Source organism: Protopterus annectens, chromosome 2.part1 (genome assembly GCF_019279795.1).
Source record: "Protopterus annectens isolate FY-2018-M chromosome 2.part1, PAN1.0, whole genome shotgun sequence".
Lineage (NCBI taxonomy): Eukaryota > Metazoa > Chordata > Ceratodontiformes > Protopteridae > Protopterus > Protopterus annectens.
Window position 1 is genome coordinate 1,138,742,457 of NC_056729.1, and position 12,412 is coordinate 1,138,754,868.

The window sequence follows — 12,412 nt, forward strand, 5'->3', positions numbered from 1 at the left end:
TTTTTCTTGATGTTTCCACGCTCCCACCTGTTTGTTTAATCTTAATAAACCCCATTCTCTTTCATAATTCTTCCTTAAAATTCTCACTAACAAATTGTTTATTTTCCTTTAATTTACCTCAACACCTTATATAAATGCAAAGATGCTCTGTAAATTATAGGAATTAATAAACCCAGCCCACCTTTTTTCTTTGTTGAAATATAATACTCCTCTTTTAACAGGCTTCAACCTGGATCCACAGATAAATCTGAACATCACCTCAATAAATCATTTTAAGTCTCTTAACATTTTTTCCCAATTATATTTGAACTACTAAATGTTATTCCCATGACCAAAATTTCATTTATATCAAGTTGTATTCCTTTTATCTGTTCAGTAGACCCAAAACTTTTACTTGTGCCTCTATTTAATGTCATTCGCTACTTTCACATACAAAATAACCTCCTTTATCTTTTCTCCTTTCTCAGCCATAAGAATGGTATCATCTGCGTATGACAGAATAATAAGATAAATAATATCATAATCCTTCACATGTATATTCTCTAGCATTTTCACATTTGATTTTTTTTACTAACCAATTCAGAACTAGAACAAACAAAATACTATTCCCTGCTTCAAATCTGTATTCATTTCTATTTCTTCCCCTATCCAGCAATTAGCTCCTTACAGCTGAATGAGGCCTCCAGGTGTTTCTCCAATTACATCCTGCTGACGCATCCAGGCATCAAATATTGCTTAACATACTTACATTAATAATTCTAAAACCATGCTACATACAAAGTATTAAAAGATATTATCTTAAAGCTTACACACTGGCAAATAACTGTATTGATATTTGACTTCTGTTTAGTGTAGGTCATCATCATCTTCTTTCAGCTGTTCCCATTAGGGGTTGCCACAGGTGATCATCTGTTTCCATTTCTTCCTGTCCTCTGCATCTTGCTCTATCACGCCAACCACCTGCATGTCCTCTCTCACCACATCCATAAACCACTAAAACTTCTGTTGTTGGTCATATAATATTTATGTTGTCATAAATGTCATGTTTTTCTAAATATCTCAACAACCATGTAGCACAGACAGAATTGCTTAGATTCATATGAAAGCTCTCAGATGGAGGAGCAAAATGTTGCTAACAATATGTGTGAAACTTGAGTATTTGCTAAGCTATTATAAGTTGTTTCTAAAATATTACAAACTTAATAGCTGCTGTGTTTAGTTTAAGACCTAGAACATAAAGAATATTATCACTATAAACATAGTTTGTGCTCAAAAGTTTGACATTTATAATTTTATTAATCCCTGTGGATCCACAGATATGAACATTTGTTTGTCATATGAGAACATTCCCAGGGATTCATGAAGCTTATGCCAGGTGCAGGTGTAGTGTCAGCGTTCTAACACCAAATATGGCTAAGAGCAATTCAGGTACGTTTCAGGCTGTTTCCATGTGCACTACCTGTGTACGCTATGCCCGTACAACTCCTGAGTCCTGTATGCTAATTACCCCATGTGCAGCAGCGTAGCATGCAACTGAAGGTATGTAGCAATTCAGGAAGTGGTGCAGGTGTATTGTAAGCATGCTGAAATGTAAACCATAGAAAACGGTTTACATTTTTGCAAACATAAAATCGGAGCCATGACAGCCGACCAAACACATGTATTATATCGTCAGTATATGCCAATGGCTAAATATATAGCCATTGGCATAAAAAAATGTACAAAATATAAAATTAACATTTAATATATATAGTCGCACTATTGCAACGTGGAAGCGCAGGACAGCAGTGTGCATAGGGAATCGCAAGGAATATATAAAAATATAGAATAAAACTGCAATGAAACACATATCATGATTTCCCAATAATAGTCAATGGCAGGCATGCTACACCATACTATGGCGCAAGGGTTGTTAAGGGGCAGTGACAGTGTTACGCGTAATAGCTAGGAATTAGTAGGCAATGCCATGCAAATGAGAGGAGTAATAGTTAATCGCAGCTTCCCCACTGGTGTAAGGATGCACCTCACAGTGTAGCATTATAATACCGAGATGTGCCCTTGAGATAAAGATGACATCAAGAGAGGGGTGTGTCGCCATTGCTGTAAGCACATTGGAGCATTGCTAATCCAGTTTGCCCCTAGCTAGGCAAAGCTGCAGGATAGGGGTGTGTTGAAATGGCCATAGCTATGCTTAGCTGAGAGTACACAAGGTAACCAAGTATGCATGTGAACAGAGATGAAAATGCATGTAAACCAGGTGAAAGGGTATCTGCGGCACGCACTGCAGCTGAAACAGGAAGGATATAGGAAAGAAATAAGGAAATGCTGCAGCAGTGAAATTGGAATACAAATGACTAATTAACACCTAGGAGCCTACAGTGGGCCATTGACAACAGCTGACAAGGCTGCAAGCAGCTACCTGCAGAACAGGAAAGGGGAGTGGCTGTACTGCAAAGAAAACAGTAACGTGTCAAAGCAGAGCAAAGTCGATTTGCAGTATATCAGCTACAAGGCAAATTTTGCCATGACTGGGTAGGGACCAACTAGGGATATCATGGGGATCTCACAGGCATCAGCATCTAGGGTACTACACCAGTTCCTGGATGCCATGTTACCACATGCCAATGAGCACATATACTTCCACCGAATGCAGGAGGAGTTGGCCAGCAATATGTGTCTCTTCCACCATGTGGCAGAATACCCAAAGGTACTGGTTGCAATAGACTGCATGCACATACACATCAAGTCACCACCCAGTGAGCATGGTAGGCTCTACATAAACTGCAAGCGATACCCCTTCATCAACTGCCAGGTCGTGTGCAATGCCCAGGGCATTATCATGGATGTGTGTGCTGGCAGCCCTGGAAGCTATCACGACTCTAACATCTGGCATGCCTCACAGCTGTATCAGTTATTTGCCAGGGGGGACATCCCAAATGGCCTCCTGGTAGGGTATGCTGGCTATGCACTGGAACCATGAATGATGACTCCCATTAGAAATGCACACACACACCCATGCACGAATGCCATAATGAGGCACACGCACAAACCAGAATCATCATAGAGCATGTTTGGGATGCTGAAATCACGGTTCTGTTGCTTGGACATATCTGGTAGAGCCTTGCAGTACGCTCCAGGCATGTGTGCCCACATCTTCATAGTGTGTGCCATGCTGCACAATATGGTCCTGCAGAAACAGCTGCAGCAGGGACAGAATGGTGAAGGCCCTCACAGCCCATCACCATTGCCAAGGGCCCCACAGGCACAGAGGTACTCAGACCACGAACACCCTGAACCAGCCCCAGTAGGCAGACAGAGGCATGCTCAGTATGCTCATGCCTTGGCAAAGAGGGAACTTATAGCACACACACTGACAGTGTAGGCACCTAGGGACTGACAACTTTCTCCACCTGCACACACAGTAAAAATGTATGGCACACACACACACACAAGACTACCTGTAAATTGTCATATATAGGCAGTCTACTGTGTGCATCCAACATAGGCAGCCCTCAACTATTGCACATACAACTGCCATTGGCACAAGGTAAGTCAACACCTGAACAGTAAATTAAACTATAAGCATATGCAGATACTATATGTATAGATTCATAGGTACTTGGCTAATTGCCAGAGGCCATTCATAAGCCCAGCCAAAATGTGTCAGCTTTTGCCACCCCATTGATTCATTAACTATCCCTCTGTGGAGCAGAGCCAATGGCGGGATCCCTGGGGTGCATCTACTGTTCCCCATCTACTCGTCAAGGTTTCTCTTGCAGAGTGTTAGTGAGGGGCTCTGTATAATGTAGTTAGGGATGTTGTTCCAAAGTATGGGGTGTCTGTGACAGGAATCTGTCCCTCCCGGATCTTCCAGTTATTGTTGTGGCAAGGATCAGCTCACAACAGTGTGTGGCTCACTGTGACATGGATTCTCATAGGTGGAGCATATCCATCAAGCCTGAGTTCGACATGGCTGTATTGGCCAGTGGAGATCATCTCTGGGTAAACGAGAAATCACTGAGTAAATCAGGAGTTTATTCAGTCTGGCTGCATAGGCCATATGTTGGAGGCCAGTATTCTCCTTGGAGAGGTACATTCGTGGACCTCCCAGCTGTTGAAAGTGTCTTCTGAGGTACATCCCACATGGGTTATTATACCCTATGATGGGACTGATGAGTGATGAGTAAAGAGGCACTATAACCCCAGTATGTCTAGATGGGAATCCTTTAGTAATCAGATGGCCTACATAGAAGGATGTTCTAACTGTTGTGGAGATATAATTGCCAAAGGGGAGATCACTATCTACCTTAGTCCCCAGATACCCCATTAACCCGTCCATACTTAAGTGGCTGCCACTTATGTGTTAATATGTGGGTGCTTAATATTCCACAATGGAATGACCATGCAGTTAGTGGCACTTGGCTGGAGGCCATGACGTTGACACCCTGTGACGTTCTCTGTGAGGCCCCTTGAGGGATGTCTGTGTCAGCTGGACTATCAATCATGGCTCCCAGTTCACTGTCATTGCCAAACATGGTCTGCCGTAGTCCACCTATGTTTGCCTGTACCTCTGAGACTTATATGACAAACAGTAGAGCTCCCAGGACTGAGTCCTATGGGACACCAGCCATGACTGGTCAAGAGTTGGACCTGGAGACTGCTAATCGTACCATGTGGGTTCTGTGTGTATGCCCATTGGCAACCCAACCTGTGATGTATGGGTGTATGTATAGGCTGGTGTGTTTATCAATAATACCTGAGTGGGGCATGGTATCAAAAGCCTTGGCGAGGCCCGGGTAGTATGTGTGAACCACCTCCCCTGTCATCTAACATCTTGGTGACTGTATGTAAGACGTCAAACAGGTTCAGTAGGCATGAACTGCACTCAACCAAGCTGACCTGGGTTGGGTCACATGTTCGGAGGTTATCAATGTCTTTGTTAATGAGTGCCATGAGGATGCGAACCATACCATTGCAGACCAGGCTAGTCAGGCATATGGGGTGGTAGTTACCATGGTCAGTTGTGATTCCACCTTGCTGGAGTGGAATAACCATTGCCACGCGCCATTGTATGGGCATGTAGCCTGTGGAGAGGCTGAGGTTGGAAAGCTTAATTAGGTGGGGGGGGGGTCAGGTTGTCTTGTACAGTTTGCAAGATGCAGTCTGGGACAACATCTCCCTCCATTGACACTGTGTTCTGCTGTTAGCGAGGGCCATTTCCACCTGTGTGTCTCTGATGTGTGGGATACTGTACCTTTTGTGTAGTGTTGTGGGTTCTTTAGGGGGTGAAGTATGCACTGTATGTATCTGCAAGGATGTTGGCGATATCGGTAGGGTCAGCATATTTTGTGCTATATTTCACCAGCACAGTGCAAATCTGTGTGTTACTGCTTAGATCCTTGACATAGCCAAAGGAGGCTTTGTGGTTATCTTTTGAATCCTTGAATATTCTCCTGCTGATGTTAGCCTTGGATGATGTCATGAAGGACCTACGTATCATACTAATAGTGGTCATGGATGTCTGCCCTTTGTGGGATTTGCTGTTTGTCTGTAACACTGTCCTACTTCTATAGTATAGCCTGTTTATTGCAAAGGTCCACCAGACTGGTGTCCTTGTCTAGGAGGAGAGAGTCTTGGTTTACCAGTGATGGCATGATCCATACATCCATGGGTGTGGAAACAGTGAATAGTGCATGGTCAGACCTAACCAGGGACCGGTTAACCTCTGCTGTGATGCAACTGTTACTCATGTTGGTGATGACCACTTCTAGTAGTTTCCACCCCTCGTTAGGGAGGTTACCACCTGATACAGGGCATATGAGGTGATAAATTCCAGGAAGCACTGGGACTGGAAGTGAGTACTGGAGTAAGTTTCCCAGTTAATGGTAAGGTAGTTGACATCGACCAATGCCAGTGTGTGCGTTAGGACTGTCATGTTCTCCACTGTCTCCAGGTAGGTGGAGTGGTGGTCATGAGTCATGGAGGGTGATCCATAGCAGGCCACAGTTTACATTGTAGTTGTGGCTGATGTTAGCTGCACATGGATGATCTCAGAGGTATCATGCTGCCCCACTAACCAGGAGGTGTAGGTATCCCTGATGAATATTGAAACAGCCCCTCCATGTCTGTGTCATTCCATGTTCTGTGGCTGAAATGTGTGGTATGGGTTGTAGTCTTGTAGTGCTGGTGTGCTCTCAGGAGCCTTAAGACAGACAGATCTCAGTTACTGCACAGATGTTGATGTTGTCCATCCTGAGGAGTGCTGTGAGTGCATGCATGTTGTGATCACAACCCCTAGTGTTGAGTAGCATAACCCTCATTGAATCTGCTATTGTGCCATTTACGGAGCTGGTATTCACCTTCGAGACTCTCCTAAATAAGGCACCATGGGGGCACTGATAGCCTTGGCCAGTTTTCCAAAGGCCAGTATGGTATCATTGCATGCATATTCCCCATCTGTGCTTGTTTTTCATCTCTCCTGTAGGTAACCTACTGGTAAGCAATAGAAAGCCCTAAACTTATACAAGCCTTCTAGCTTCCAAAATAGGCTTTTGGAGTGATTAAGTATCAGTGTTCTGTATGTTCTTGCTGTACTTACCTGTTTCCTGACAACATGGTGATTTCTCACTGTATATTGTGATCTGAAGGTCTGTTTATTCACATATTATGGCTGTGATGGCCTGCACTTTTGAGGTTCACAGATAGCTTGCTACCTATCTGCCCAAGGGCAATTAGAAGCATAGCTACAGTCTGTTGGCTTTCTCCACACCATTGATGAAGTAACTGAGCCTCTGTCAAGCATAGCCAATAAAGCAATTCCAGGCAGAGTTGCTGGAAGCTGTTGAAGACTGGGGTTGTGGAGGGTGATAGGGGCATTTAGTGATCTAAAGAGGGCATGTTAATGTGACAATTCAAAATGATTCAATTCCCCCAACAGGTCTCGCAGCTATCAAACTGGACAGGCTCCCTCACCCCCTGGCTGTATGGTTCTGGGACACATGATCCCAGAGGTGTATATTCTGTTACCCATTCAAACAAGGTTTCCCTTGAAGTGTGTCAGGGAGGGGCTATGCCTAATATAGTTTGGAATGTAGTGTATTGTCTCACAGTACATTTGTTATATGTTGTTATTTCAAGAGTACGTGAAGCTCAGTGAGTTTGGGGGCCTCTGCCCTTTGCTTAGCCTAGCTTACACATAGAAATCATCTAAATTGGAAATAGGCGGAAGCAACGTTAATGTCAACAGTGTAATGGTTACAGCATCTGTATAGTATCTGTGCATTTGAGGTTCCAATCCCGATAAAGGCAGGGATGTTTATCATGTTCAAAAGTATACCTTAACCACATCTTGCATATATAGGTAGTAATCATCTGTATAATAAACATTCAAAACACCCATATAAACCTATGTGTGCTGGAGAGTACAGTCAACATAGAACGTAATGTTATGTCAGCACATAGTGAGATGTTACTTCACTGACGTACATATCCTGAGTAGTTAGTGGATATGGCCGTGTTTGCGCACACAGGTTATATGTTACAACGTTTATTTAACTGTGTTTAACCGCTGCTATAATGTCACACAAACACTTTTAAACATGCTTACAACTGCTTAAATGAGCCTTATTCTGGAGTAAAAAACATTTGTAAAGCATTGCAGGTGTTGAATCCTGGACCACGCACACTATAGCCATGGGACTTACCACTAAGCCATCTGAGATGTATACATGTTTCACGGTCTTTAGACTGCACCTTATACCATATGCATTTCACTGTAATGATCACAAATGGGACAGTCACTTTGTGTACATATGTACAGTACATTGTAATGTACTGTAGTTTGTGAACCAACACATTCCAGTCTACATATGTATTACTGTTACAAATTAATACGAAATATATATATATATATATATATATATATATATATATATAAATCTCAGTGATGTCTGCACATAGACATAGATATATATATATATATATATATATCTATATATATCTATATATATATATATATATATATATATATATATATATATATATATGTATATGGGTCTACCTGAAAACACCGAATGCCAACAACGAGATAACCGGCACCAGAAATCGACAACAGAGATGACCAATGATTGGAAATCCCGACGCTGAAAACACCGACATGTTAAGGTAAGTGTGTTATAGTGACGGATGTTAGGGTCAGGGTGCGGGTAAGGTAAGTGTGTGATAGTGACAGACTTTAAGGTTAGGGATGGGTTAAGTGAGTTAGGGTTAAGGTGTGGGTAAGGTAAGTGTGCGATAATGACAGACTTTAGGGTTAGGGGTGGGTTAAGTGAGTTAGGGTTAGGGCACATGTTAGGTGAGTGTCCAATAGTGACAGACCTTAGGGTTAGGGTTTGGGTTAAGGTTAGTGCATAGATAGTTGTGTATGTAAGGTATAGTGTAGGTTTGTAAGGTTTTTGGCATGCTTGTGTTGTGTGTGTGTTTTACGGAAAAGGTATCTGTTTTGTTTTGTTGATTGTCGGGATTATGGTTTGTCTGGCATGTGAAGTTTCATGTTTTTGAACTTGCAGTTTTGTGGTGTCGGTTATCTCGTTGTCGGTGCTTTTGCGTGTCGGTGTTTTCAGGTAGACCCATATAAACATATATATATATATATATATATATATATATATATATATATATATATATATATATATATTATACAGTTACATCAATAGCCATATATATAAACATCTATGAACACACTTCGTGACACAGAAGCACTCCAAAGGAATTGGAGTGTACACAAAACACATGCAGTTCTTGTATTATAACAATTAATATTAACCTAATTCACCATAGAAGGGGTGGTTGTTGTGTATGTGAAGATTGGGGTGGGGGGTGAATGATATGTAATGCAATCATGCATCAAGGAGGGCCTGGGTTGGATGTCCAATAAGTGAACTGGAGGGGTATACATGGAGTATGGGGACAATATAAAAAGGACACAAAACAAGAATCTTTCTCATTCATAATACACCCTGTCATGTCACATTACAACACCTAATTTCACATATGAACATTAACATGTATCAGACATATGTACACCAACTGACTGTCACATTTGTTTTCAGTAGTGAGGAATGCCTGTAGTAAAAATGTATATTCCAAACACCATAACATTTGTACATATCTCAGATGCCTTAGTGGAAAAGTCAGTGACTGTGGTGTTCATGGTCCCAGGTTCAAGACTTGCAAGGGCTGTTAAGTTATTTTGAGGGCCAGAATAGGGGCTGTTGGATGCAAATGGATTAAAGCACTCTTAAGCAGTTGTAAGCGGGTTTCCACAGGTTCGCGCGACAGTAAGCAGTGCTGAAACACGGTAAACGGAGAAGCGCTTTACAGGTTTAACCTTTGCTTAACCTCATGCAGTCCATGTGCAAACCTGCTTACAACTGCATAAATGTGCATTATTCACACTTTCCCTACCAATGCCTACTCTGAGAGGTAAAATAATAACACCTTCCAGGATTAGAATCCGCAACCATGTACTCCTTCCTCAGAGTAACCTAACACTAAGCTACCTGGGGTGTACCTATCCCAGTTGTGTATGCAGACAGGTTAAAACACAAAAGGAAGGAATGTGTTGAAATAGGACAACCCACCATGTACCCAATTAAAGGTGTATGCTCATATAAATACATATATATATATATGGTTCCCATTCAGAAGCCTGAAACATCATAAGCCTGAAAATCAAAATCCTGAAACCAAAAGCCTGAAAATTCAGAATCCTGAAAACTCAAAATCCTGAAAGACCAAAATCCTGAAACTCAAAATCCTGAAAACACAAAATAGACATACTGATGTCATTGTGGCTTTGCTATTGTTAGCCCTGTGGTGTTAGGTCATGCGTTGGGGTCAGGTAAGTGTTGGTTTTATTTTAGAGTTAGGGTTTAAGTGAGTTAGGGTTAGGGCGCAGGTTAGGCATGTATGCAATAGTGACAAATATTGGGGTTAGCGGTTTAAGTGAGTTAGGGTTAGGGCGCGGGTCAGGTGAATGCGATAGTGACGGACCTTAGGGTTAGGGTTAGGGTCAGGGTCAGTTGGTAGATATTAGTGTCTTTATAGTGACATATTAGCATTATTTGTGTTTTCAGGATTTTGAGTTTCAGGATTTTGGTCTTTCAGGATTTTGGGCTTTCAGGATTTTGAGTTTTCAGGATTCTGAATTTTCAGGCTTTTGGTTTCAGGATTTTGATTTTCAGGCTTATGATGTTTCAGGCTTCTGAATGGGAACCATTTAAATATATATATATATATATATATATATATATATATATATATATATATATATATATAAAGAGAGAGATACATAGAGACATGTCGATATATACAGGTCTACATATATATGTAGATGTATAGATAGGTTAAAAACATCTACACATCTATGGAGGTACAGATAAACATATGCAATAATATATATGTCTATATATATATATATATATATATATATATATATATATATATATATAGACATACATACATGTCTATAGACAACATTCGACATGTTCATATCTGAGTATAACATGGACCATAGCAATCACACATTCCGCCCCCCCAAACAATATGAACATAACATATGAAGAGTATATGCCAATACACTATTACAAATATGTTCTATGGACACAGTCACCAAGACAACTGCAATGACTGCAAATATCCATGACAGAAATACACAGACAGCTTTCATTTTGCAAAACTTTATTACATTCTGATGTATTTCCAATAGGATTTAAAGAATAACAGTACCTGAATGCTATACAGGAAGCATTTAACAGTGCCTTAATGAATCAGCCTGCAATTACCATAGTATTAGTTCACTAAGGGATAGGTGTACACATAGGGAAAGAACACCCACACACATATAGTCGTTGTATAAAAGGGGTTCCTACACACCTGCATGTGTATGTACACCCACCAACATCTACCCCGCAACCAAAATAATTACATCAATAAATACTGTCATACCACAACCAGTTATTCAACTACTGTACAACATCTGATCAAACCTTAACATACCTGGACACAGACACACTAACATGGCCCTATGTGAAATAGTTGCTGTTATACAATTGAACAGCTGCTGATGTAACAGGTTTTGTATGAACTAATCCCGTTTCAGAGAGTTGAAAGGTTCGTACACCAGGAAGTGTTACCGAGTACTGATTATCAGCACATTATGATACACAGTAACACCAAACTAAAAATGTCTAGTAAGCACACTGTAAACACCCTAACATTATATGCATAGCTATGCAGCCTTGAGCTGGTCAAGCAACCTGGCCAGACTGAAACATATGCAGAAGTATTAGGTACAGACAAACCCTGCACAAGTAGCAATGTTCAGAAATATAACAGCAGTACTCACATTTAGACCAAATCCTCTAGGCATTACACACAATATATTATTGTTCATCTCCATACAGCTATTGCAATAGATTCCAAACAACACTTCCATGCTGTCTTCCTCTCAAGTAAGGCAAAGTGACAACGCCCAAGTGGAGTACTCACTTATACTCCACTGTAGCCATGGTATTGGCTAAGGCAGTAGCAGTGCAGCTGATGTGCATGTAATTAGCTACTTAGGAACGCCAATTGGTTATCGGGATAGCACATGTTACTGATCTGTAACTATAAAAGGTTGCCTTGTCACACATTCAAACCATCTGTATCTACCTGTAGGACAGTATAAAACACTGAAAGACAAACCAAAAACGAGTTTTATACTAGTCAATAACACCTCCAGTTACTAAGAAGGTATGTATAACATGTAGTATGTCTGTGTATGTAGTATCTGTTCTGTAAGAGTTACACTGTAATCAATGCATATAGTGGAAATAGCTATCTTGTAGTGATGTATAGTTGAGTAGTAGTAATGCTTGTAGTATTCTATGTGTGTACTGCTGTAGGTCACAAGGCAAACTCCGCATACACCACAAGGGATGATATGGGCTTGAAACCCACCAATTCACTTCCAGCCACTGTCAGTGTCAGGATTGATCCAACAAGTATGTGCTATAATGGGATAGTATATGTCGATATATTGTAATAGTCAACATATGTATGGGTGTATATGTAAGATTAACATGTTAAAGGTGGGTTTACTGTGCAAATATGGTGCGCATTGTGGGATATTGTGCCAATAACTGTGTATTGTACAGTTTTTTAGGCAGATCTGTATTCTATTCTACATAGCAGTTTTGTTATGTTATGCAAACAGTAGTTATGTCTATTGGCGATTACAATACTCAGTAACAGGATACATATCATTTATATTCATCTGAAAGTTTAGCAGCATGATAGCAAAGATAATTGGAAGAGCCAGGTAACTATCTATGCACATAACACATGTAATATCCACCTCTCTAGTATC